Source organism: Macaca fascicularis, chromosome 8, assembly GCF_037993035.2.
Source record: "Macaca fascicularis isolate 582-1 chromosome 8, T2T-MFA8v1.1".
NCBI lineage: Eukaryota > Metazoa > Chordata > Mammalia > Primates > Cercopithecidae > Macaca > Macaca fascicularis.
This window is the reverse complement of record NC_088382.1, coordinates 67,188,626-67,213,522: the sequence shown is the minus strand read 5'-3', so window position 1 is coordinate 67,213,522 and position 24,897 is coordinate 67,188,626. Positions and strand designations below refer to the sequence as shown.

General features: G+C 42.4%; 1 long non-coding RNA gene across 3 annotated transcripts in view; it reads right to left on the bottom strand.

The window, feature by feature from the left end:
• The window catches only part of LOC102128875 (uncharacterized), a 196,242-nt gene that overhangs the window by 130,000 nt on the left and 41,345 nt on the right, over positions 1–24,897 (bottom strand). The window contains exons 1-3 of one of the 3 annotated variants that reach the window (XR_012416926.1): positions 4,513–4,644; positions 3,852–3,970; positions 3,275–3,476 (exon numbers count right to left, since the gene is read on the bottom strand). The exons of 1 other annotated variant lie outside the window; for it this stretch is intronic. This is a non-coding gene — a long non-coding RNA (uncharacterized lncRNA). Of the gene's footprint in view, positions 1–3,274; positions 3,477–3,851; positions 3,971–4,512; positions 4,645–24,897 lie in introns of those variants that run through there. One more of the 3 variants, XR_012416925.1, reaches the window with a different exon arrangement.

Below are 24,897 nucleotides of genomic sequence, written 5' to 3'. Positions count from 1 at the left end.
AGGGATAAGCAAAATGTCAACCAATGCCACAATGTAATGCCATTACCAGAATATCCAAAATTAGAAAAGAAATGGTGCTGATTGTTGCCTATTGCACGTGGTAGAACTAAATCTCTTACACTGCTGGAGGAGAGCTAATTATTTACTATACGTTGGAAAACTTGGATATTATTTTCCAAAATAAATTATACATTTCCTATGGTTCACCAGTTCTAGTCTTACAAATGTGTCCAACTGAGGTGTGTACTAATGGGAACCAAAAGACATGCATAAAAATTGTTCATAACAGCATTACTCATAACAATAAAAAACTGGGGAATATTTCGATATTCATCACCAATACTATCAATAAATTTTGGGGGTCCCAGTGCAGTGGCTCATTCCTGTAATCTCAGCACTTTGGGAGGCTGTGGTAGGTGGATCATCTGAAGTCAGGAGTTCAAGGCCAGCCTAGTCAACATGGTGAAACCCCGTCTCTACTGAAAATACAAAAAAAAAAAAAAAATAGCCAGGTGTGGTAGTGGGCACCTGTAATCCCAGCTACTTGGGAGGCTAAGGAAGGAGAATCGCTTGAACCTAGGAGGCAGAAGTTGCAGTGAGCCAAGATCCCTCCACTGCACTCTAGCCTGGGTGACAAAAGCCAAAACTCTGTCTCAAAATAGATGGATGGATGGATGGATGGATGGATGGATGGATGGATGGATGGATAGATAGATAGATAGACAGATAGATAGATAGATAGATAGACAGACAGATAAATAGAATTTTTGGATATTCCACACAATAGAAATACTATTCAGAAAGGAAAACGAACAACTGCCATAGATGATCCTCAAAAACATAATATTAAGAAAAAGCAGCCAGACTAAAAAGGAAGCACACTTTTTAAATTCCATACACATAAAGTTCTGAGTACCTCTAGTACCTCTCTCTAGCAAGATTTGACTGGTTCAGGAGGAACACATCAAGTGAGCATGCATACAGCTCCAGTAACCACACTGCACATTCAGCCCTTACCAAGTGCTGACGGACCACTCTGCATGTGGACAACCTGCCCCAAGGGAAGCATCAGCGAGAAGAAACCAATCCCAGCAGCTTGCTAACCTATGAGACCCCAAGTCAAAAATCAAACCATGCACTTGATCTCTCAGGTCACCCACTTGGCCCACTTCCAGGGGTACTTTATTACCTTTGGCTCTTATTCTGATGCTCTTTAATAAACTTTCACTCCTGTTTTAAAACTTTCCTAGGTCTCTCCCTCTGGCTTACTCTTGTCAGCCAAATTCTTTCTTCTTAGAAGACAAGAATTGAGGTTGCTGCAGACCCATACAGATCTGCTGCCACTGATACAGGAGGTAGAAATAAATGATTTAGGACGCTAGTAGCTGCGCCAATAGAAAAGAGCTACTTGGGGGCCAGGCATGTCCAACACAGAGGCTCCATCTTCCCTTTTATTGTTACTATGTTTACAGTGAAAAAAAAAAAAAAAAAAAAAAAACAGAAAAAGAAAAAAGGGCAATTCAACACCGGCCAGGTAGAAAAGCCATTTGCATAATAAAAGGTTATGGTGGGGACATCCAGCTTTTCATGCCCTATGCAAATGGTATACCTGGTCCAACCAATCTTTTGTGTCTTATGTAAATCAGACACCCCCACTTCAAGCTCATCTATAAAGACCCTTGCACTTCACTGCAGAACCAGCGACCTATTTCTCTGGGACCCTTCTCTGTAGCAAGAGAGCTTTTCTCTTTCTTTCACCTATTAAACTTCTGCTCCGAGCCTCACTCTCAGTGTCTGTGGCCTAGTTTTCCAGGTCTCTGAGACAACGAATTTCAGATATTTACCGCAGACAATAACGCCATTTCATTGTGGGGGCTGGTTGGGGATCCAAGGTAGATTCATCAGAAAGGTGAGTAAACGAGTGGACCCTAAACCCTTACTTTCATTTTGAGGCCTTCTGCCCTCAACTTTAAAATTATAAACTAAAAACTGGGCAACTGATAGCAAATTAAAAAAAAATCTTTAGGGTGGCCACCATTCTCAATACTAAGACAACAGAGAAAACTTAGTGAATCCCCCAGGGCCCTCAAAGTGCTGGGAAGGTTGACTCTGTTTTGACAGACAGCCTAGATGTCATGTGGGTCTGGAAGACGTACAGACTAATGCTTGCTTTCCGGGACAACAACCCACTGTTACCCAAAGGCTTCTGAACTAACTCCACCCTCCCCGACTGCCTGATGGGCACCAGCAACAGGATCTTGGAGTCTTTCCTACTGTAATTTTCCTCCTTTCCTGTCCAAGACAACCATGTCCCTTCTCCACTGTGTGTGTGCAATGCTGCAGAAATTTTCAAAGCTCAGGGAAATAATCCTGTTAGGCAAGATTTGGAAACGCTCTGGTAACTGGGAATATGGATCAAGGGAGTGCCGTTTTTGTGATTTTCTAGAAACAGAGGGTCTCACCCACCCCACCCAGTGAACCTCTCTCTCTCTCTCCGCTCTTGGTCTGTAGAGCACATGGTATTTCAAGGTCAACAGCACCACCTAATGCAATTAGAATCCTCTCCATGAGACACCTTGTCAGTTCTTTGCTGAAACATTCTAGTTTCTGAATTCTTCTCACTTTTGCACCCTCTACTAGAGACCAGCCTTTATGCTGCTTCTGTGAATGGGAAAACTCAACAATGAGGAGGAAAATGTCCTCCAAAATGAAGTCTTAGCCCCAATACTGTCCCATGAGCAGGAAAACCACCTTTCATTCCTTACATTATTTTAAGGCACCTATTCTGCCTCCAATTAACATGCTACTCAAATAGTAACATTTTATGTCTGAAAGTTAACCAGAATCACTGCCTAAGAATAAATACATTAGTCAAGGCCATAATAGCAAAATAAAGAATTCAACTCAGTACACTGTCTCCATTAAAGGGGCCTTGCCCAAATACAACTATTACATACTATTTTCCAAGATCTATCTACTGAGGAGCCACACAGGTCACACAGGTTTACAAAGTCAAAAGAAAACAATCACCAATGGAGAACCAAAGGTTACTAGACCCTTGTAAGCACTGCACAATCAACACAGCTCTTTTAATAGTCATATCAGGCAGGCCCAAAGGAAATAACTCCCCAACAGTGGCAAAACAAGTTCTGGGAAAAACACTGAAGGCAGTTAGTGTTCAGGCTCCTCATGGTCCCCCTTATTCACGGCACCTTCCAAATGCAATGTCAGCCCCTCCAGTGTCATCACTCCTCATTCCAGGTCTGACACTTACCACTGCAGGAAATACCTAATGGAGATGATGTCACCAAGGTTCCGGTTCCCTTCTCATTGCAGAACCACAGGCAGATAAGGAGAATTCGGCTGGTTTTCGAATGACCCTGATAGGTATAAAGAAGCTTTCCAAAATTTAACTCAGGTGTTGGACCTCGCATGGAGGGATGTTATGCTGCTCCTCAGACAAACCCTAACTGCAGCTGAAAAACAGGAAGATGTGCAGGCAGCTGAGAAGTTCAGAGACAAGCAATATGTGTCCTACAGTGTGACAAAAAATAAAAATAAATAAATAAATAAAAATACAAGACAAAATAGGGAAAGAAAAGAAACAAAGGAAACTCCATTACCAAAGGAAGAGAGGCAGTACATCTTGACAACCCTGGCTGGAATCCCAATGACTCAACAGTTTAATAGAAATACTGGATACTTTTAATATTCAATATCGGACATTTTTGATATTGAAAGGCCTACAGAGAACTAGGGCCAAGCGTCTAAAATTAGTCTGTTTTAAAATTGCTGACAAAAACATACTGGAGAGAGAGCAATTTAAATGGAAAAAAGATTAATGGACTCACAGTTCCACATGGCTGGGGACACTTCACAATCATGAGAGAAGGCAAAAGGCATGTCTCACATAACGGATCAAAATGGGCAAGGTTTAGCAGCTCCATCATCTTTCTCTGAGAACACTCGACTGGTGAAGGAAGAATGCCTCAAGTAAGTACGTGTAAGATTCTAGACATCGCACTGTGTACGCCACACACCCCGCCCAAGGAGCTCGCTGGCTGCTGCACTGAACAGCCCTATCCCAGGGAAGGATCAGGGGAGAGGCGATGACGCCAACCCAGAAGCATGCCAACGAAGGAGAACCCAAGTCAAAAATAATACCATGCACTCGATCTGTCAAGTCACTCACTATACCCTCTTCCAACTGTATCTTGCTTCCATTCCTTCCTGCTCCAAAGTGCTGAAGAAGCTATCATTCCTACTCTTAATCTAACTGTCCTGTTACGCCCTAGCAACAACTTCTCAGAAGCCTTTTGGGGCAGTCTGAACAGCTCTCTGGATAGAGCCTAGTACTGTGGCCCTTTAAAGACTGCACCTACTTGCTCATTTCCAGTCATTGCCCCTCTGGGAAGAGGGAAGATTCTTCCTTCACCCAGGGCGAATTTTCACCCTTAACCACAAGTGCTCCAGAGTTTACCACCTTATGTAAACAAGGCATTAAATGTAAACCTCTCATTTCCACTGTCCGCCATGATGTCCTCTCAGGTGTTCCTGCCGCCCACCAGGCAATCTCCTGAAGCACTCCTTCTGCTGTCCATGCAATGTTCTTAAGTCTTCCTTCTGCCCAGTGTGCAGTCTTCCTGGATGGCCCTTCTGTCGTATGTTCATGTCTGCCAAACACTGAATCGTCTCAGATGTTCTTCTGCAAATGTGCAATCCTGTCAGACATTCCAGTCACTCCAGGTAGCTGGACTGACATGAGCAGGGTATGAGGGGTTTCCCCCACCACCACCAGAAATGTCAGACAACCAGTAGATGATGGTCAGGCAGTTGTTGAAACGTTTCTTTGGAGGAAAACCGTTCGCAGCCTGCCAGTGCCAAAAACGGGCAGCCTCCCAAAGGACAAAAGAGCTGGAAGGTGGACATCAGCAGCTTCCTGGTAAAATCCCAGGAATCATGTGCGTGGGCTCATGCAGGACACCTAACAGCCAGAACGGTTGGGTTTAGCAGCTCCATACTCTTCCTGTAAGAACACTCAATGGGTAAGAAAAGGGCACAAGCCTAAGACTCTAGGAACTGCACTGCGCGTGTGACACCCAAAACCCATGGGCTGACAGGCTGCGGCACCAGTGGACAGACCCACCCGAAGGAAGGATCAGGGGAGAGGCAAAAACACCACCCTGAAAGCCTGCCAACAAATGATACCTTGAGTCAAACCCTGCACTTGTTAACTCAGGTCTCAAAAGACAAATGATCATTCTAAGCACATCACAGGAATCACGTGGCCTTCCCTAGTGACAGGTTTGCAATAGGCATGTGCTGTAACACAGCCCATATGACATTTCCGGAAGGTCACTGTGAGCTGCTGACTTGACGCCCTCTTCAAAAGACACCTGGGAAGAAGACCAACGCATCCACACTTCAGATACTGCCTTCAGACAACACGCCAACTGCAGCTGTTGCTACTCAGTCCACCGGAAAAGCAGACATGAACTAAAAACTGCCTGCAGCATGGCTGGAAGGGAAAACGTGAGCGTGACATGATGATGCCAACACAACTCTGGTACCTATGGCTTCAGTCGCTCTTACTTGGGTCATCTACTATTTATAGCCAAGAGCATCCTGAGAATGTGGCCATGGCCTGCAAAATATATCCTCTACCCCTCCTGCTCTGGATTGCTCAAAAATCTACCCTAAGCTCACTTTTTCTAGACATTCAAATCATGCCCAACCACATCAGTACCACACTCTTTCCAAGAGCAACAATGTGCGGTTCCTAAAACGATACGACTTCATGTGAGTCTCTGACCTTTGGAACTTGACGTTCCTTCAGAAAATAGGGAATCTTCTACAGATGTTCCTTCTGCAAACTACATGAGCTTCTAAGATGTTCTTTCTGCCACACATTCCACCTTATAAGATGTTTCAACGATGAAATGTTCAGTCTTCTCGCATGCCTACTCTGTCAAACCAGGGATCCAATCGCATAGTTCTTCTGCAAAACATTCGACCTCATCAGAAGTGTCTTCCACCAAACATTTCATCCTGCCAGATGTTTCCATGTTACTGTGGGTGGCTGGACACACAGGAGCAGTGCAGGAGAGGGTCTAGCCCACACGCCACCAGATATGTCAGGTGACCAGGACATGACGGATCAGGCCGTTGTTAAATTGCCATTCTAAAATAAGAAAAGATGGCTGGGAGAGGTCACCAGGGATGGGCAGTCCCCACAACAGAAAGAAATTCCAGAAGGTGGTGATGAGCAGCTCCCCAAGAAGATCTCAGGAGATGGACAAGGGAGCTCACACACACCTCCTCACAGGCATACTGGCCAGGTTTTACTGCCCTATGACCCTCCCCAGGCAACATCCTACTGCCGAAAAAGGCACGCCTCAAGTGAGAGCACTTACAACTGCAGGAAAAATGTCATGCCTGTGGCCCCTCCCAGCTGTCAACAGGACACCGCCGATGTGGACAGCCCACCATGCAAAAAGGGTGGCTCTTTTGGAGAGCACAGCAAGGCTTTCCGTGTCTTCCTCTCTTGCTTCCGCCCGCTTCCGCCAATAGTGTCCTTTTCTCTACTCACAGTCACACCCTTCTCCAGATGTTTCCAGGCCTTCCAGGTCCTATCTGAAGGGTGAAATGTCCAGCCCCCTTGCGGCAGCTAGCTGAAAAACAGGCTCCTCATCTATCGTGAGAACCTGGGAAGTGGGAATCAGACAGCAGAGATCATCATTGTCTTGCTGGAATGCTCTCAGCCACAGTCACTCTCACGTCACGGAGACAAAGACAGAGGCTGGACCAAGGCTGCAGGCGCAACAGACCAATAGCACTGGGACCAAAGCTGATCCCAGGCTAATACACGGCTGTTAGAGCAGGGAGGAAGGCAAGACCAGGGGTACACAGTAACACTGGTTCATTCTGGGACCCTGGGGATGAACGGGGCTCCCCCAACCACGTTCACTCCAGCACCTCCTCTCTTCAGTGGGTGATCGTGATGAGATGGGACCAGGATTGGCAGGGACATGGTAAGACCGAGACATCCCAGAGCAGTAAGGATGAACAGTGGATGCCCGATTCAGGATCCTGGGAAAGTTAAGAGAGACCAAGCACGTTGGAGATAGCCCTTGTAAGCCGCCAGAAACATTTCCAAAACGGGAGATGGGAAAGAAACGCCATGCAGCTTGAAAGGTTGTTAGGTCTGTTAAATCCTTCCAGAATTGACGCTTTACCAGAGGCCAGTCAGGACCATTTGCTTAAGCGTCATCTCTGACAGCTTCCACACTACTACGGGAAGCCTCAGCAGACATGACAGCCACCACGGGGCCTACGAGTGTTTCCCACCTGGCCCTTTACAGGAAGAGCAGGACAATCCCTGCATCACGCCGTGACTGGAACGCCCTAATACTCACTGCTCATCTTCTGACTCCCCTGCTTAAAAGCTTCCTGTGAATCTCCACAGGAAACCTGGCTGGCTCCCTATCCACAGCCTTTCTTCTTCCTCACTGGAGAAACACAGGGTTATCAGGATCTTTATTGTTCCCTCAACCCACCCCAGCTCCTGAAGGAGGAATGACCATTCTAAGCTCATCACAGCAATCACATGGCCTTCCCCAGTGACTGGCTTGGCAGTGGGCATGTGCTGTAACCCAGCCCATACGATGTTACTGGAAGGTCACTGCGAGCTGCTGACTTGACTGCCTCTTCAAAAGATACCTGGGAAGAAGAGCAACCCCTTCACCCTTCAGATACTGCCTTCAGATTACAGCCAACTATAGCTGTTGCTACTTGGCTCACCGGGAAAGCAGATATGAACTAAACACTGACCACAGCACGCTGGAAGGGAAAATGTGAGCATAACATGATGATGCCGACACAGCTCTGGTGCCTATGCCTTCAGCCGCTCTTACTTGGGTCATCTACTATTTACAGCCAAGAGCATCCTGAGAATGTGGCCGTGGCCCGCAAAATATATCCTCTACCCCTCCTGCTCTGAACTGTTCAAAAATCTACCCTCAGCTCACCTTTTCTAGACATTCAAACCACGCCCAACCACTTCTGTACCACACTCTTGCACCAGCAACACTGAGCTGCTCCTGAACCTGACAGAGTTCACGCGAGCCTCTGACCTTTGGAACTTGACGTTCCTTTGGGCAAACAGGCAGTCTTCTACCGATGCTCCTTCTGCGAATCATGCAAGCTTCTCAGACTTTCTCTCTGCCACACCTGTTCTCTCTGTTCCACCCTGCTAGATGTCTCTTCGGCCAAAACGTATCTGTCCTCTCACATGTCCCTCTGCCAAACTGGGGATCCAGTCACATGGCTCTTCTGCAAAACATTTGATGTCGTCAGACGTGTCTTCTGCCAACCATTCCATCCTGCCAGATGTTTCTGTGTTACCGTGGGCAGCTGGTCAGACAGGAGCAGCGCAGGAGAGGGCCCCGCCCACACCCCACCAGACATGTCAGGCGAACAGGAGGTGACGATGGGTCAGGCGGCAGTTTTGTTGACATAAAAATCTAGCTAGTTTTCTCCAAAAGGCAGGCATTTCATTTATAAACATAATTTATCTTTTCCTACTTGCATAAAGTCTCACCATTACCATGTTATAAATTCTTACATATATTTGGGTGTTTCTGGATTTTCTATTCTCCTGTATTCATTCACCTGTCTCTTCAGCTGTTAGCAAACTATTAGTGAAAATTGATAGCATCTTTTGATATGTAGAAAGGCAAGACTAAAATTTTAACTCCATTACAAAAATTTTCTTAATGTTATCACAATACTAAAAGCATGTGTATTTCAAAAATGTTAACTTTGATAACTTTATGTATGTAAAATGGATAGAGAAAACCGAGTCGTCTTATTCAAGAACATGAACCATCTTCCCACTTCAAAGTTTCCTTCTAAGGTCCCTCTGCAAAGAACATATTTACATGGGAATTCATTGATATAAAATATTGGATTTTACCCAAAATATTCTTAGCCCAGAAAGCGATATATTATGGGAAGTATTTCTTTCATTATGCTTCTTTCTATAATGTATCTAACCATATTTTAAACCGTATACGTCAAAAATAAAACACTGTACATACTTAATTTTGATAATTAAATCACTTTAAAATTCTCTCTAAAGTGCTCTGTAAGAGGAACTGTGAGTGAGTCAGAAACCAGCTAAAGTTTTGGGTTTATTTTGCTGCTCGTAAAGATGGCCTGGGCACTCCACCTCCAAGGCGTCCACATCCCAGGCGCTGCGGAGCCCGTCCGGGAAGAACGCCCAGCGTCCTGGGCCCCAGGACGGCCCGCCCCGCACACCCATTCTTTCCATGCCTCCCCTCGCCCCCACTCCCCAAGCCCCCAACTCTGAAGGGAGTGCTTCTCCCCACCCGCGCACCTCCTCCGGCAGCCCACAGCCCGCAGCCCGCAGCCCGCAGCCCGCAGTTCCCGACACCTGTTCTTGTAGGTTTCAGACGGGTCCTTTACTCTTGAGCAGGAGGCTCCGCTGCAGCTTCCACACATTCGTTCCCTTGGACGCAGCTTTGTGGATCCTCCCGAGATCCTCATCTGGGGCCTGGTACCAGACCCGTCAGTAAAGATACAGTTACTCAAGTTGCTCAGGGGCACCTGGCCCTTCTGGCTCTCCACAGTCACTATCTTTGTGGCCCCGCTACCAGCTTCCGAGATGCCACAACTTGCCCTGGCCCGTCCCCCTGCCCAACCCCCACCCAGCCCCCACCAGGCCCAGCAACCAGAGAGCAAGGTGGGCTGGCCCCGACCTCAGACAGGCACACTCCAATCTGTCTGACAGGGCATCTCCAACCTCTGAGAAAACTCTGAGAAAAAGCAGAGCCGTTAGGTGCCAGTGCGCATGACTACCTTAACCAGTGGCCGCCTGGTGACCCTGTGCAAGGCGAGAATCTGCGCATGGCGGGAAACCCACCAGTGAGCCACTTTCTCGCCGCACCATGTGCAGGTGGCGGCTGCCGCAGAGCGGCCTGTGGACTAGCGGGGCTACCCAGAACGCAACTCTGGGTCAGGCCTGCCCGGGGGCCCGCTTGACTGCACCACTCCCTTCTTCCTCCTGGACAAGTGCCCAAAGCGAGGGGTCCTGGCGCTGGGCACCGTGCAGCCACTGGGATGGGGCTGAGCACCGGCTCCCGCCCTCCTACAGCTTCTAGGCTGACCTCCTGAATAAGGTGTCCGGCAGTATCTGGCCAGGGGTCCATGCTCCTGGTGGCAGGCAGGGTCGGGGGTTGCCACAGCTGCTGATGCACGCCACGTGCAACCAAGTGTCTAAAGTTATCACTGTTTCCCAAAAGATAAATAAACTGATATTTAGGGTCAACATGGAATACTAAGGATGGTTGAGACATAGTTATCTTAAGCAAGGTTTCTTCCCTTAATCGCATAAAATCAATCACTAAGGCTATCCCGCGTAAGACAGTTTGAATTCAATCTTTTTTCATGTTCTAGTCCACTGTTCAATTTTATCATCAATAAAGCAGACTTTTTAGAAAAACATCACAATATGCCCCAATATGTTAAATATATGTTACTGGAATTCTACTTAACATCAAATATGAAATACTCTGTTTCCAACTGTTTTATTCTACTAAATACACAGTCAGTGGCTGATACATAGTCTGGGTTTTACTGCTTTCCATGTTAGTTGCTCCCTCCCAGATCCCTCCCACTGCTACCCCAGCTTTTGGTATGCCCCTCTTTTGTAACAGTAATCATGTGTTGGAGGAATCGTTTTCTTAATGTTCTCAACTGTGTGTTTCAAAGAATAAGGGCCCCATCTCTTTTGAGTTTCTGGAAATACTGTGGCACACAATAAGTATTTGTTCAAATTGGTGGGCAGCAAAGCCACATGATGGTATGTTTAAAATCACTTTAAAATTACAGTTCTTACAATATAATCCCATAAACAGCTTGGCAACCCATTAGATTTATGCAATTTTATTGCATATACTTCCATCTTTTACATGTTTTCTTTGGGTCATTTATGTCATTAAAAATTACTTTCAAGTTATAAAGAAAGTATTTCAGCTTCACTTCCCAAGGTTAATAGGAGTCCACTCCTTCCATTTTAACCATCTTATGTTTCTGCTGTTTATATTTGAATAGTGGCAGTTCTCTCATGCTGTGTTCCAAAAATATAAGACTATTTTTTGGAACTCAAAACAAATGTTTCCCATAGAAAAGTTAGAAAGCAAAGAACAAAATACACAAAGGTCACCTGTGTTCCCACACCCATCCACGAAAGCTTATTTAACACACTCCAATATCAGAGAACCCAGCCACACTGTGCTATCTTCTCTAGAAAAAAATGTCTTATTCCAACTGGGTATGTCTGAAACACATTTCTCTTCCCTCTCCTCTTCCACAATCTAAGTGGTGAGGCTCCCTACATTCAGCCCTTCCCTCCTTTCCAGTCCTGTGCTGCTTCTCTAGGAACAGAAACTGAAGTATAGTCCGGCAAGAGATATTCCAGGTACAAGGATCAGAGAGAAGACATTGTTCCGGCGCATAAAAAAAAAACAAGAGAATTTATAGTGCTACAAGTGGCTGTTCACAAGATCCCCATGGGACAGGCCCTGAGGTGCACCCAGCGTTCTAAGGGAGACAGAGGCTATAGCTGGGAGGAAGGAGCTCTAGGAGGCTCCTTGGACAGGGTGTGTTCTCATGCAGAAGTACATTATCACTCATTCATTCACCAGTAAACACTGAGAACATACAATCTGTTAGTACTGACTATATTCAGAAAATAAAATAGGCACATAGAATTTGCAGTCAATGGTGGCAGAACACATTACTCAAGTAACTCTCTCAAACATTTATCATTAAAAACTGAGATAAATTCCTTTAAAAACTGAAGGAAAGGAAAACAATTCCATGAGAGTGTATGTAAATCATTTGTCCTAGCTTGAGAGATCCAGGCAAGATTCGCTAAGGATGTAATACTTAAGGTGAAATCTGAAAGATCAGGAAGACAGCGGGGATGGAGAAGAAAGGAGAACACTCTAGGCAGAGGGAACAGGGTGAAAAACACCTGTGGAAAAGAAGAGACAGTATTTTCCAGAGAGGAGGAAAGAACAGTCATGGAGAACAAGGCAAAGGGGGTGGTAGAGGGTAAACAAAAACAGCCTGTCTCATAAACTCATTCTTCACAAGTATTCAGTGAGAAGCTACCATGTGCCAGGCACTCTGTGAGGCCCTTGGGATGGAGCAGTACCTAAGACAGGCAGGACCATCCCTCCCACAGCACTTACAGTACATGGGAAGGACAGACCAAAAAGTAAACAAGCAAGATAATGTCAAACAACAATGTGTGCATGTGACTGCCATCAGTGAGCTGAATTTCTATGTGAGCGAAGTCCACGCACACAGATTATACCTACCCATGGAGCCTTATTTAAATGTTGCTGGCTGTGGCACACATCAAGATGCATGCAGGAATTGTTCCCAAAGCCAGATCATACATTTTTTATAGGCAAGGCACACCTGTGCCCATTTTTAAGACATATATACTAAATAATAGCCAGATAAAAAAAGAATTTAGCCCTATGTCAATATCCCTTAGTACATGAAACATATTTGATGCATTTGTTTCTCATTTGACAGCACAGGGGAACTATCACCCAAACAATACACTTCAGCCAAAGGAGAAGGAAGGGCTGGGAAAGCGTGCCTTGAGATGTGTCACTCTGCCCCCACCAGCTCACATGCGTACATGTTCTCTCTCTCTCTCTCTCTCTCTCTCTCTCACACACACACACACACACACACACACAAACTGCCCCCTCTAATCAGGCTATTTATTAAGCTGCTAGTGCTTCTACACCTTGCTCTTTCATGCCTCCATGCCTTTGCCTGTGCTGTCCACCCTGCAGTAAAAACCTCCCATGTTACCTCTTCAGCTCCTTGGGGTCCTTGTATCTAATTCACGCATGACATACCGCAGGAAGCTGTTCCCTGAGTTGCTTGCTGCTAGTTGGGTTAGTTATTCTTACGAACTCTCTCCTACCAGACCTCTTAGCACACGGTATTAAAATGTGTGTTCACATGCCTCCCACCACACTGAACTCCTCAGCGGGGAAGCTGCTGGACAGTGCCTAGGACATAAGAGGGGTGTGAAGTTGGTCTAATAAATGAGATGAATGAATGAATGAACCAATAAACAAATGGCCTGATTTCACAATTCACAGCCATTACTGGAATTCTGTCTACCACAAAAGAGTGAAGAGATATTTCTATAAATTGAGACTGGTGTTTATGCATCTCAGGGATTTAACCCCAATTGTGTCCTTTCCCACTCTGACACACTCCACTTGTCCCCCACACCCATATCCTGTGCCAGAGGAACACACTCCACAGCTGAATCTAATGGAGGCCTGAAGCTCCAGCAAAGTGGCCCTCAAGTAAATCCTGCTGCTCACTCCTCCTGGCCTGGAGTCAGATATCCTGTGAGTGCTGAGGCCAAAGAAAATGGAAGGACAGAGTCAGATGGCATCAACCACAGTGGGGAGCACAGGTGAAGGATGTCTTGTGAAAGAGGGATGAAGGGAGGGAGGCTCTACGACAAGGTGATCAGTGCTGGGGCACAGCTTCAGGATGTATGCTGAAACAAGCAAGCTTATGCCAGGCTGCAGTGACAGAGAGACAGGCAAAAAATGCTCTCAGACCCTCTGCACCACACAAGTCCTAGGAAAAAGGCTCTGGTGGCTGCTTTTCAGAGGACACAATCCTCTGGGGAATCCTGAGGCCAGAAAAGACACATGGCTAATCATTTCCCCTGAGTAATCTTAAAACACATACATACACACAATAAACTTTGGAAACAGTTCTAAAACACAGCATGTTCTCAAAATCAAGAGAAAGAAACTCACTTGTACTTTCTCATCCTACCTCTCAAGAAAGATTCTCTGTGTCTGCTGATATCTTTAATTCCTTTAATAGCAATAGTTTTTCATTTCATAAAAAGAAATAAAGGGCAAACCACCTGTGACACATAGTGTGAATAAATTTCAGCCAAATTAAATTAGATTACTTAAAACAGCATGCTCAGAGTAGAGCAGATACAGGTTCAAATCCAGTTTCCACTGTTTCCTAGCTATACCACTGGACCCCGGCCTTTTTGGCACCAGGACCAGTTTCGTGGAAGATTAATTTTTCTTCATTGTTGCGGGGGATGGTTTTGGGATGATTCAAGCACATTACATTTATTGTGCACTTTGTTATTATTACATTGTAATATATAATGAAATTATACAACTCACCATAATGTAGAATCAATGGGAGGCATCAGCTTCTTTCCCTGCAACTAGACTGTCCCATCTGGGGGTGATGGGAGATAGTGACAGATCATCAGTCATTAGATTCTCATAAGAAGCACACAACCTAGATCCCTTGTGTGCACCACAAGCATGCTCACAACAGGGTTCATGCTCCTGTGAGAATCTAATGCCATTGCTGATCTGACAGTAGGCAGAGCTCAGGCCATAATGATGGGGAAAGATGGGAAGCAGCTGTAAACACACATGAATCTGCTCTATCGCCCACTCACCACCTCTTGCTGTGCAGCCATGTTGTTAAAAGGCCAGAGACCAGGACCCCTAGGCTACATGGCCTCAAAATACATAATAACTCAGTCTCCACTTGTTTATTTATACAATGAGGTGCCACCACCTCTCCAGGAGTAAAGCCGTCAGCAGGACACACAATCAGCTACCTCTCCCCTTCCTATATTTTGATGCGGGGTGAAAAACAAAGAGAAAGAATGGATGAACTAAGGCATAGAAGGCAGAGAAAAGGGAAAAAATGATATTGAAATGATAGAACTTTTCAATTTTCTTTAGTTCTTTATGGATTTAAGGGAAAGGCACTCGTGAACAGATCACATCGGCGGCTCAGCAGCTCCCACTATGGCTTGTCAGGAATGACCACCAGAAGAGAATGTAGAAACCGCCTGGGAAAATCTCCTACAGCATCCAAAACAAAATGTCCCCTCAGCATCTATTTACATATTTCCAATGACAAACACAACATTCTACAAATCACATTGTTAAATATTCTCACTGTAACTGAGGTTATCCTTCCTTGGACCATGTGTACCTTTTCTTATTTCATCGGGTGGTATTCCATCTCAGCACACCAAAGAACTACTCCCTTCCAACATGTGAAGGATCATCCTCTCCCTCAACATCTACATCTCCTTCCTTCAAGGGTACCCTCTTTTGAAGGTCAGTTTTCCTTTTGATCCTTCATTCTTAAAATTAAACTCAAAAAAATACAGATGCATATAAACATCTATACATTTGCTTAAATGAGCAAATATACAAAATCCTTAAACCAACGTTCAAGCTGTGCCTCAATTTTATTTTAGTACTGACATTCCTCATTATATCTCCCCTTATAATATTTATTTTTTATTCTTCAGCTTCAAGGTAGATTTACATGTCATAAAACTCACTTAATTTAAGTGTACAACTCAACGTGTTTTAGTGAATTGACATTGCAGTCCATGTTTAGAATCCTCCCATCACCCCAAAAGTTCCTTCATTCCCATCCACAGTTAATCCTCACTCCTATCTCTAGCCCCTGGGCAGCCATTGACTTACTTGCTGCCACTAGTTTCGTCATTTGTAGAAATTTCATATAAATGGAATCATATAAACTAGTCTTTTGTGTCTAGCTTCTTTCACTCAGCATGTGAATTTGAGCATTTATCTATGTTGTGGCACTTGGCACATTCCTTCACACTGTTCAATAGTATTCCACTGTGTGGATGTACCACGGTTCACTCACGGCTGACGAACATTTGGGTTGTTTCCAATTTGGGCCATTATGAACACCACTGCCATAACCATTCACATACAAGTGTCCATGAGGATATGTTTCCATTTATTTTGGGGTAGAATACTAGGTTTTATGGTAAGTAAAAGTTTAACTTTTTAAGAAACTACAAACTCTTTCCCTCAGTGGCTGCCCCATTTTCTATTCCCACCAGCAACATGTGCCCACAGCATCACCCACACTTGGTACTGCCACTCTTTCTGGGTGTGAAGTGGTATCTCACTGTAGTTTCTATTTGCATTTTGCCAATCACTAATGGTGCTGAGTATATCTTTTCATATGCTTACTTTGCATTCATATATCTTTTTTGATAAAATGTCGATTCAAGTCTTTTGCCCTCTGCTTATTGGGTTGCTTATTTAGTTCCTTAAATATTCTGGGTACTTATCAGATCCTTATCAGATATAAATTTATCCCTTATCAGATATAAATTTTGCAAGTATTTTATCCTAGTCAATGGCTTGTTTTTTTCATTTTGTTAATGGTGTCTTCTTTGGAAGAGGAAATGTTTTTTATTTTAATGAAGTCCAAACTACTAATTTTCCTTTTATTTTATCATATCTTCAACAAAATAATGTCATATCTTTTAATGTCATATCTTTGCTAATCCAATGTCGAACATATTTACTCCTATTTTTTCCTACAGGTTGCACAGTTTTTTCTCACTTGTAGGTTTCTGGTCTGAGTTAATTTCTGTGTATGTTCTGAGGTGGAGCTCAAGATTTATTATTTGTTTGTATGTATATATACAATCGTTACCGCATCATCTGTTGAAAAGATAATCCTTCCCCCAGTGACTTGCTCTAGCACATCTGTCAAGTCTTTGACCATATTTTACTCAACTAATTAACATGTCTGTCTCTACACTATTAGCACAGTCTTTGATGACTGTAGCTTTATGGCAAGTTTTGTAATGCTGTAGTGTAAGCCCTTCAATTTTTTCCTTTTTTTTCTGAACTATCCTAGATCCTTTGTGTTTCTGTGTTTCCATTTAAGTTTTAGAATCAGCCTGTTCATTTCTACAAAAAAAAAAAAAAATCAGCCACGCACAGTGGCTCATACCTGTAATCCCAGCACTTTGAGAGGCCAAGGCAGGTGGATCACAGGGTCAGGAGATGGAGACCATCCTGACTAACAGGGTGAAACCCCATCTCTACTAAAAATACAAAAAAAAAAAAAAAAAAAGATTAGCCAGGCGTGGTGGCACATGTCAGTAATCCCAGCTACTCGGGAGGCTGAGGCAGGAAAATCACTTGAAGCCAGGGGAGGCAGAGGTTGCAGTGAGCCGAGATTGTGCCAGTGCACTCCAGCCTGGGTGACAGAGCAAGAGTCCGTCTCAAAAAAAAAAAAAAAAATCCTGCTAGAATTCTGCCAGGGATTACATTGAACCTATTGCTCAAATGTGGAAAAATTGCCGTCTTAACAAGATTGAGTCCCCTAATCCATAAATATGGTGTATGCCTCTATTTATTTATTAATAGATCTTTACTTTCTCTCAGCAATGCTTTTTATTTCCAGCGTAGCTCTTACACTTCTTTTTAAAATTTATTTCTACGCATATTGTTCTTTTTGATGCTATTGTGAATGGATTTTTTAAAATTTTAGACTATTCATTTATTTTATATGGACACAACACTGATTTTTGCATATTGATCTTACATCCTATAACTACTTCTTTCATATTGTTTCGAATAAATACATCTCACTTGAAATGTTAAACTTCATACCTTGCATTATTTTACTTCCCTTTTACACAAAAGCTATACCAAGAGGAATGCAAACATTTCAACCACCTTTTTAGAAATCACCTGCTTTGGAACAATAATCCATAATAGGTCATTAATAAACAAACTTCATATATTTCATTATTTGTGCTAAAGCAGGTTTAAAATTTCCACTTAGCGAACTTAAACTTACTTTTTTTATTATTATACTTTAAGTTCTAGGGTACACATGAACAATGTGCAGGTTTGTTACGTATGTATCCATGTGCCATGTTGGTGTGCTGCACCCACTAACTCGTCATTTGCATTAGGTATATCTCCTAATGCTATCCCTCCCCCATACCCCCTCCCCACGACAGGCCCCAGTGTATGATGTTCCCCATCCTGTGTCCAAGTGTTCTCGTTGTTCAAGTCCCACCTATGAGTGGGAACATGCGGTGTTTGGTTTTCTGTCCTTGCGACAGTTTGCTGCGAATGATGGTGGAAAAGTGACTGTTTGCCTCCTGTTCTTTTTTAAAATCGCTGTGGCAGGAGTCTGCTTAGAATACAGATTTGCCAAATCCAAACAACCTTCGGTTTTTGTAAACAAAGTTTTCCTGAAGCACAGCCATGCTCCTTTGCTTACATATTGTGTATAGATACATTTGCACTATGACAGCAGACAGGAACAGCAACACAGGCTGCATGTCCTGCAAGGCTAACAGTTCAGTATCTGGTTCTTTACAAAGACAGTTTGCCACACTTGCTCTCAAAGACTTAAATTCCTGCTTTGTTACTTAAGGAGAATTAATGTCCTAATATATAGTGCTACAGAGTATTTGTGTTTCCTTGAAATTTATATTTGAAACCTAATCCCCAATATGAGGATACCTGGAGGTGAGTCCTTTTGGAGGTGAGTAGGTCATGAGGGCAGAACCCTCACGAGTGGAATTAGTGCCCTTAGAGAAGACACCCAGAGCTCTTCTGCCCCTTCTACCACGTGAGGTTAAAGAGAAGACAGTGACTATGAAAAAAGAAGCAGACCTTTGCCAGATAACAAATTGCTCAGCACCTTCATCTTGGAGGGTCCACACTCCCAAATGGCGAAAGATAAATTTCTGTTGTTTCTCAGACACACAGTTTATGATATTTTGTTACGGCAGCTCAAACTAATGCATATAGGATACTCTATTCCTTTTTTTTTTTAATTCATTTATTATTATTATACTTTAAGTTCTAGGGTACATGTGCATAACGTGCAGGTTTGTTACATATGTATACCTGTGCCATGTTGCTGTGCTGCACCCATCAACTCGTCAGCACCCATCAACTCATCATTTACATCAGGTATAACTCCCAATGCAATCCCTCCCCCCTCCCCCCTCCCCATGATAGGCCCCGGTGTGTGATGTTCCCCTTCCCAAGTCCAAGTGATCTCATTGTTCAGTTCCCACCTATGAGTGAGAACATGCGGTGTTTGGTTTTCTGTTCTTGTGATGGTTTGCTAAGAATGATGGTTTCCAGCTGCATCCATGTCCCTACAAAGGACACAAACTCATGCTGCTATAAAGACACATGCACACATATGTTTATTGCGGCACTATTCACAATAGCAAAGACTTGGAATCAACCCAAATGTCCATCAGTGACAGACTGGATTAAGAAAATGTGGCACATATACACCATGGAATACTATGCAGCCATAAAAAAGGATACTCTATTCCTAAATACTCTTTTCTTTGTCTCTAATACCTAAATTGTTCAATTTTTTTCCTCAAAAATCTCAAAACTTATATGAAAATACAGACTAGGAAAAAGTACTGAATTCTAAAGTAGACTATAGATTAGAGGTAAATTATCCAGATATGGCTCAGAAGAATAAAGCATACATATAAGCATTAAAGGGAGCTACAAAAATTAAGTTTATATGTTTTAAAATATTTTAATTTGCACATGGGTCTGTTATAGCACATGCATTAACTATGTTATGAACATCTCATAAAGAACATAAAGCAAAAACTATCATAAAGAAGAGAGGAGCAAGAATTTAAAAACTGTTCAGTCTTACAGAAGTCCAAATCTTTCATCTGAAAGATTTGAACCCTGTCTGGTCAAAGAAATATATATACCATGTAAAACTAGGCTAAAAGAAATAGATTGTATTGTACATAAAAAATAACTGGACAATACATAGTAATGCTCTAAGTCAAATCTTGTGTATTTGGGTGAAATTCTTAAGGTCTGACCCATTAAACATTTTTAATTACTACCAAGGCCTAAGTAGAAAGAAAATGAGCATATACAGACAAGAAAAACATAAGAAAGAAAAAGTAAAGTCAAACAGAAAAAAAAATATATGGCTATAAACTAAAATAGAAAAGACATCAAAAAGAGATTAAAATATACACTTTCCAGCTGGGTGCAGTGGCTCATGCCTATAATGCTAGCACTTTGAGAGGCCAAGGTGGGTGGATCACCCGAGGTCAGGAGTTCAATTCAACATGGTGAAACCCCATCTCTACTAATACAAAATTAGCCGGGCATGGTGGCAGGTGTCTGTAATCCCAGCTACTCAGGAGGCTAAGGCAGGAGAATTGCTTGAACCCAGGAGATGGAGGTTACAGTGAGCCAAGATCACGCCATTGCACTCCAGCCTGGGCAACAGAGTGAGACTTTATCTCAAAAAATAAATAAACAAATAAAATATACACTTTTCCAAAAAATTATCCACCTGCTATTTATTGCCAACACAAGCAATTCACCCATATGGCAAATCTTACCTACCCTAATCTGTTCCATCAACAGTCAAATTCCAACACGGAGATTCCATTCTAAATATCAGCAGCATATAAACAAGTAGCATTTTCTCCCTGAATACTTACTGTAAAAGAGTAACATTAATTTTATACAACCATAAGTTACTAGAGCAGCACTATCCAATATCATTTTCTGCAATGACAGAAGTGTTCTGTATTTGCACTGTCCAATGTAGCTGCTAGCCACATGTGGCCAGTAAGCACCTGAAATGTGGCTGGTGTGACTAAGAAACCGATTTTTTTTTTGAGACAGGACCTCAATCCTGTTGCCCAGGTGGGAGTGCAGTGGCATGATGACAGCTCACTATAGCCTCAACCTCCAGGGATCAAGGGATCCTCCCACCTCACTTTTTTATTTTCTTGCAGAGACGAGGTTTCACTATGTTGCCCAGGTTGGTCTCAAACTCCTGGGCTCAAGTGATCCTCCTGCCTCGGCCTCCCAAAGTGCTAGGATTACAGATATGAGCTACTGTGCCCAGCCTGAGTTTTAAATTTTAATTAATTTAAATTTACACAGTCACATGTGGCTCAGAGCTGTCATACTAAACAGAGTAGGTCTAAATTACTATAAGGTTAACTTCACAGACTGCAATTGCCTTTCAGAAAAAGAAATAACTTCCTATCGCTAAACAAGAATTTACTAGCCTTCCAACTGAAAAGCATGATGCTACTTTTGCTTTAGCCAGTAATATATAAATCCTCCATTTACAGTAATCTAATCTACACCTGATTAATAACTTTTTCATCAGATATTAACTGTACCATCACTGTGAACCTGTCATCTGTATAAGATTTTAAAAATAGGGTCATAATGGTATAAAATCGCTTCCTCGGAAACACCATCTAAATATTCTTTCTCCTCTTATAAATATTGAAATCAAAATATCAAAAACTTGTAAGTGTTGGTTTACAGAAGAGAAAAGTCGTTACAGGGAGTATCAATGAAAATTGAGAAGACAGCACATTACAGCAGAGGAGGTGAATGACAGTGCCAAACACCGAAGATGCAAAATGGAATGAGACTGAAAAACTAATAAAAGCCATAGGACTGATTCCTTATGCAAAACTCTTTCAGATATATGTGTTTCAGAATTCATAAATACGGTGCACATGTCATATATCACAGCTCAGATACTGCAGAATACCCCAGTAGGGTCTGCTGGTATACCCTGTCTCTGAGTTTCCAACCAAGTACATTTACCCATCTCTATTCCCAAATTTAGATCTCTGGTCCAGCCACCTAGCTCCTACTGCATGATTCCTTAGCTACCTATCTACTATTTTATGTCTCACAGATACCTTAAAGTCAGCCTTTACTTACTCAGCAAAAATTCAGTGTTTACTACATACCAAGCACTGTTTAGGGGCTACATATTTATCACCTTGAAATACTCTATCCCCTGAACAAGCTCCTCACTTTTAGGGCTCCCTTCCTCAGAAAACAGTGCTTCCATCTACCCTGTTGTTCAAGCCAGAAACACAGGAGTCATCCTTGACACCTTATTTTCTATTTGTACTTTCCCAGCCATCACTCAGTCCTTTTAAATCTCTCTCCAATCTACTAACTTCACTCCATCTCTCCACTGCCGTCACCTAAAGACTATAACTCTATGGTTCCTAACAGGAGGCAATTTTGCTCCTCCAAGGGACATATGAAAATAACTAGATACATTAATGGTGGTTGCAATTCCAAGTGCTACTACCATCTAGTGGGTAGAAGCTAGTAATGCAACTTAACATCCTACAATGCACAGGTTAGTCCTAAATGTCAAATTATCTATACCAAAATATCAACAGTGCTGAGGTTAAAAACCTCTGCTTTAACTAAAAAGAAGAATCATAAATACCAATGATTTTATTTTTGTATTTATGGCAATTCTTCTTAGTTATCACAGCCGGTTACGGTGGCTCACACCTGTAATCCCACCATTTTGGGAGGCTGAGGCGGGTGGATCACCTGAGGTCAGGTGTTCAAGAACAGCCTGGTCAGCATGGTAAAACACCATCTCTACTAAAAATACAAAACTTAGTTGGGCGTGATGGCAGGTGCCTGTAATCCCAGCTACTCAGGAGGCTTAGGAAGGAGAATCGCTTGAACTCAGGAAGTGGAGGTTGCAATGAGCTGAGATCACGCCGCTGCACTCCAGCCTGGATGACAAGAGCAAAACTCCGTCTCAAAAAAAAAGTTATCACAATTCAGAATTACTTTAATGTAATAAAATTCTACTCTGATCCAGTTATATCAAAGTGAAATACATATTTCTATGTGAACAAAGTAAATAGTTGTATATGTTCTCCACTCCTATTAGGATCATGATGCAGTAGGAAATTCCACTTTGTACAAGAAAATGTAAGGCATGACTGTAAAAAGAAAAAGCACAATTAGAAGAGAGATACCCAGTCACAAACATCAAGTTAATGATTTAGGCTAAAAAATATGTATAAGAGCATTCCCAGATAAAAATAAAAAATAAAACCTCCAAAGCCTAAAATTCTGTGAACACCCAACAAAGGGGTCCCATACCACAGACTCCAGAAGATCTGGAGGGCGGTGGGGGGAACAAAAAAACAAAAAAACCAAGCCCTAAAGCCATGCACAGCACTCCACAGCACTGTCTCCTGGCTGCATGGAAGCTGTGTGGCATTACGTGGCTCAAGGATTACAGCTTTCTTCATAACTCAAGGCACAAAGATGAAAACAAACAGTAATTAGGATGAATTTCAGAATAGCCCTGACAGAACATCAGTTGTTCTCCCAAACTAATGTCTCCAATACCAGCCTTGTACTATGTCTTTACCGACAATGACTCAAAATACAACAAAAACTACTAAACATTAGAATTTACTAAAAAAAAAAAGTATACTCAAATCTATTCTCAACACATGATGACTCAAGTCAAACTTGCTTATATAAACCTAGTCATTGGTTAATTTGCTGTGGTGTATCTACAAAACATTCTGGCTAACATGACATAACATTTTCTAATATTCAAATATTCTAGAAATCTGCCATTAAATGAGGGAACTAATTTATCTACTCATTTCACAAAATTTAGGCAAAACACAGTTAGGATGTCTCTGATTAAAATAAATCAAAACTATCCCTAAGATTATATGCATTTGTGCACATGCACACAGACACACACACATATACACACATATGTACACACACATTCTCTTTCAACTTTCCCCTTTGGTGACATGAACAATGTATAATAAAATTTTCAAATCATTATGTACAATTTACAGTATTAATAAGGATGTTAACCTACGATCAAAATTACTTCTAAATTTAAACCTGATGGAATACCTGGCACCTTCAATGTAGAAACATTTACTCAAAATTTTGAACACATTTTTCCACAGAAATATTATCAATCAGCAACAGGCTCCAAGGCAGGCCAGAAGAAGAAACTTATTTGATCCACTGTACAGAATAGGTCAGTCTATCTCTCACTCTCCCCCGAACACACATGTGTACACACATACACACACACTGAGAACATAACATTGGCCTGGAGTACTATTAATCAGAGGGTTTCGAGGAAGCAGAAAAATCTAAATGAGTATAAATGGAAACAAAAGACAGCTGAAAACACAGAGTTAAAATACACTTTTCAAAACTAATGATCCACCTTCTATTTACTGCCAACATTATCAGTTCACCGACAGCCCTTATGTGAACATGCTGACAAGGAATGCTAGATACCTTTAAGGGCTTTTTAAATACACAACAGAATTCATTACAGGTATTTATCTTAAAGAAGGAAAAATTATTTTTGAGGACTCCAGGAGGAAACTTTTTCCTTTGCTATGAGTCAAGTTCTTGGAACATGAGGGATATATCCCAAGTTTAGAAGCTAAGGGTCTTATTTCTCAAACAATGCTTTGGTGCTTTATTTCACCTTAAGGTGGTGCCCCCTTCTCCTGGTGTCGCCACTCAGGTGATAGGTTTGGACATCTTTGGAGTGCAGCATAATATCTGGATTGCCTCCTTCTGTATAACTGTTTGTTACTGCAACAATCCAAGTTTAGCAGTAGAGAGTGAATCTGCATTCGCCTCTATCTCACTGACCTCCACGACAAGCATCAAGTTGTTTTATACTCAATGATTGCGCTGGTGATCTTCTTCATAATTTCCTGTCCTGAGCTACTCTGCTTGTTCTCATTGGTAAAATGCCTATAATAAACATAGTAGTCACTAGAGATTTTTCAGAATTAAGACATAATACATGAAAAGTGTTGACTGGGTTAGCTGGCACACAGTAAGCACTCAGTTATTAAGTATTATTAGTAAGGTAAAAATTAGAGAGAGGAGTATCTTAAAAGTCTATTATAATTCAACTTTCATCATTTCAGAGTTGAGGAAACCTAAGGTCATATATCTAGTCAGTATCCTAATTGACATCAAAACTCAAAGTTGTTTCTGGGCAATTTATCCACTGGATGATTCTCCAAGGAATGGAGTCAGGTAAAATGAAACCCCATGAGCTATGCATCATAATCTTTTAAGTTAT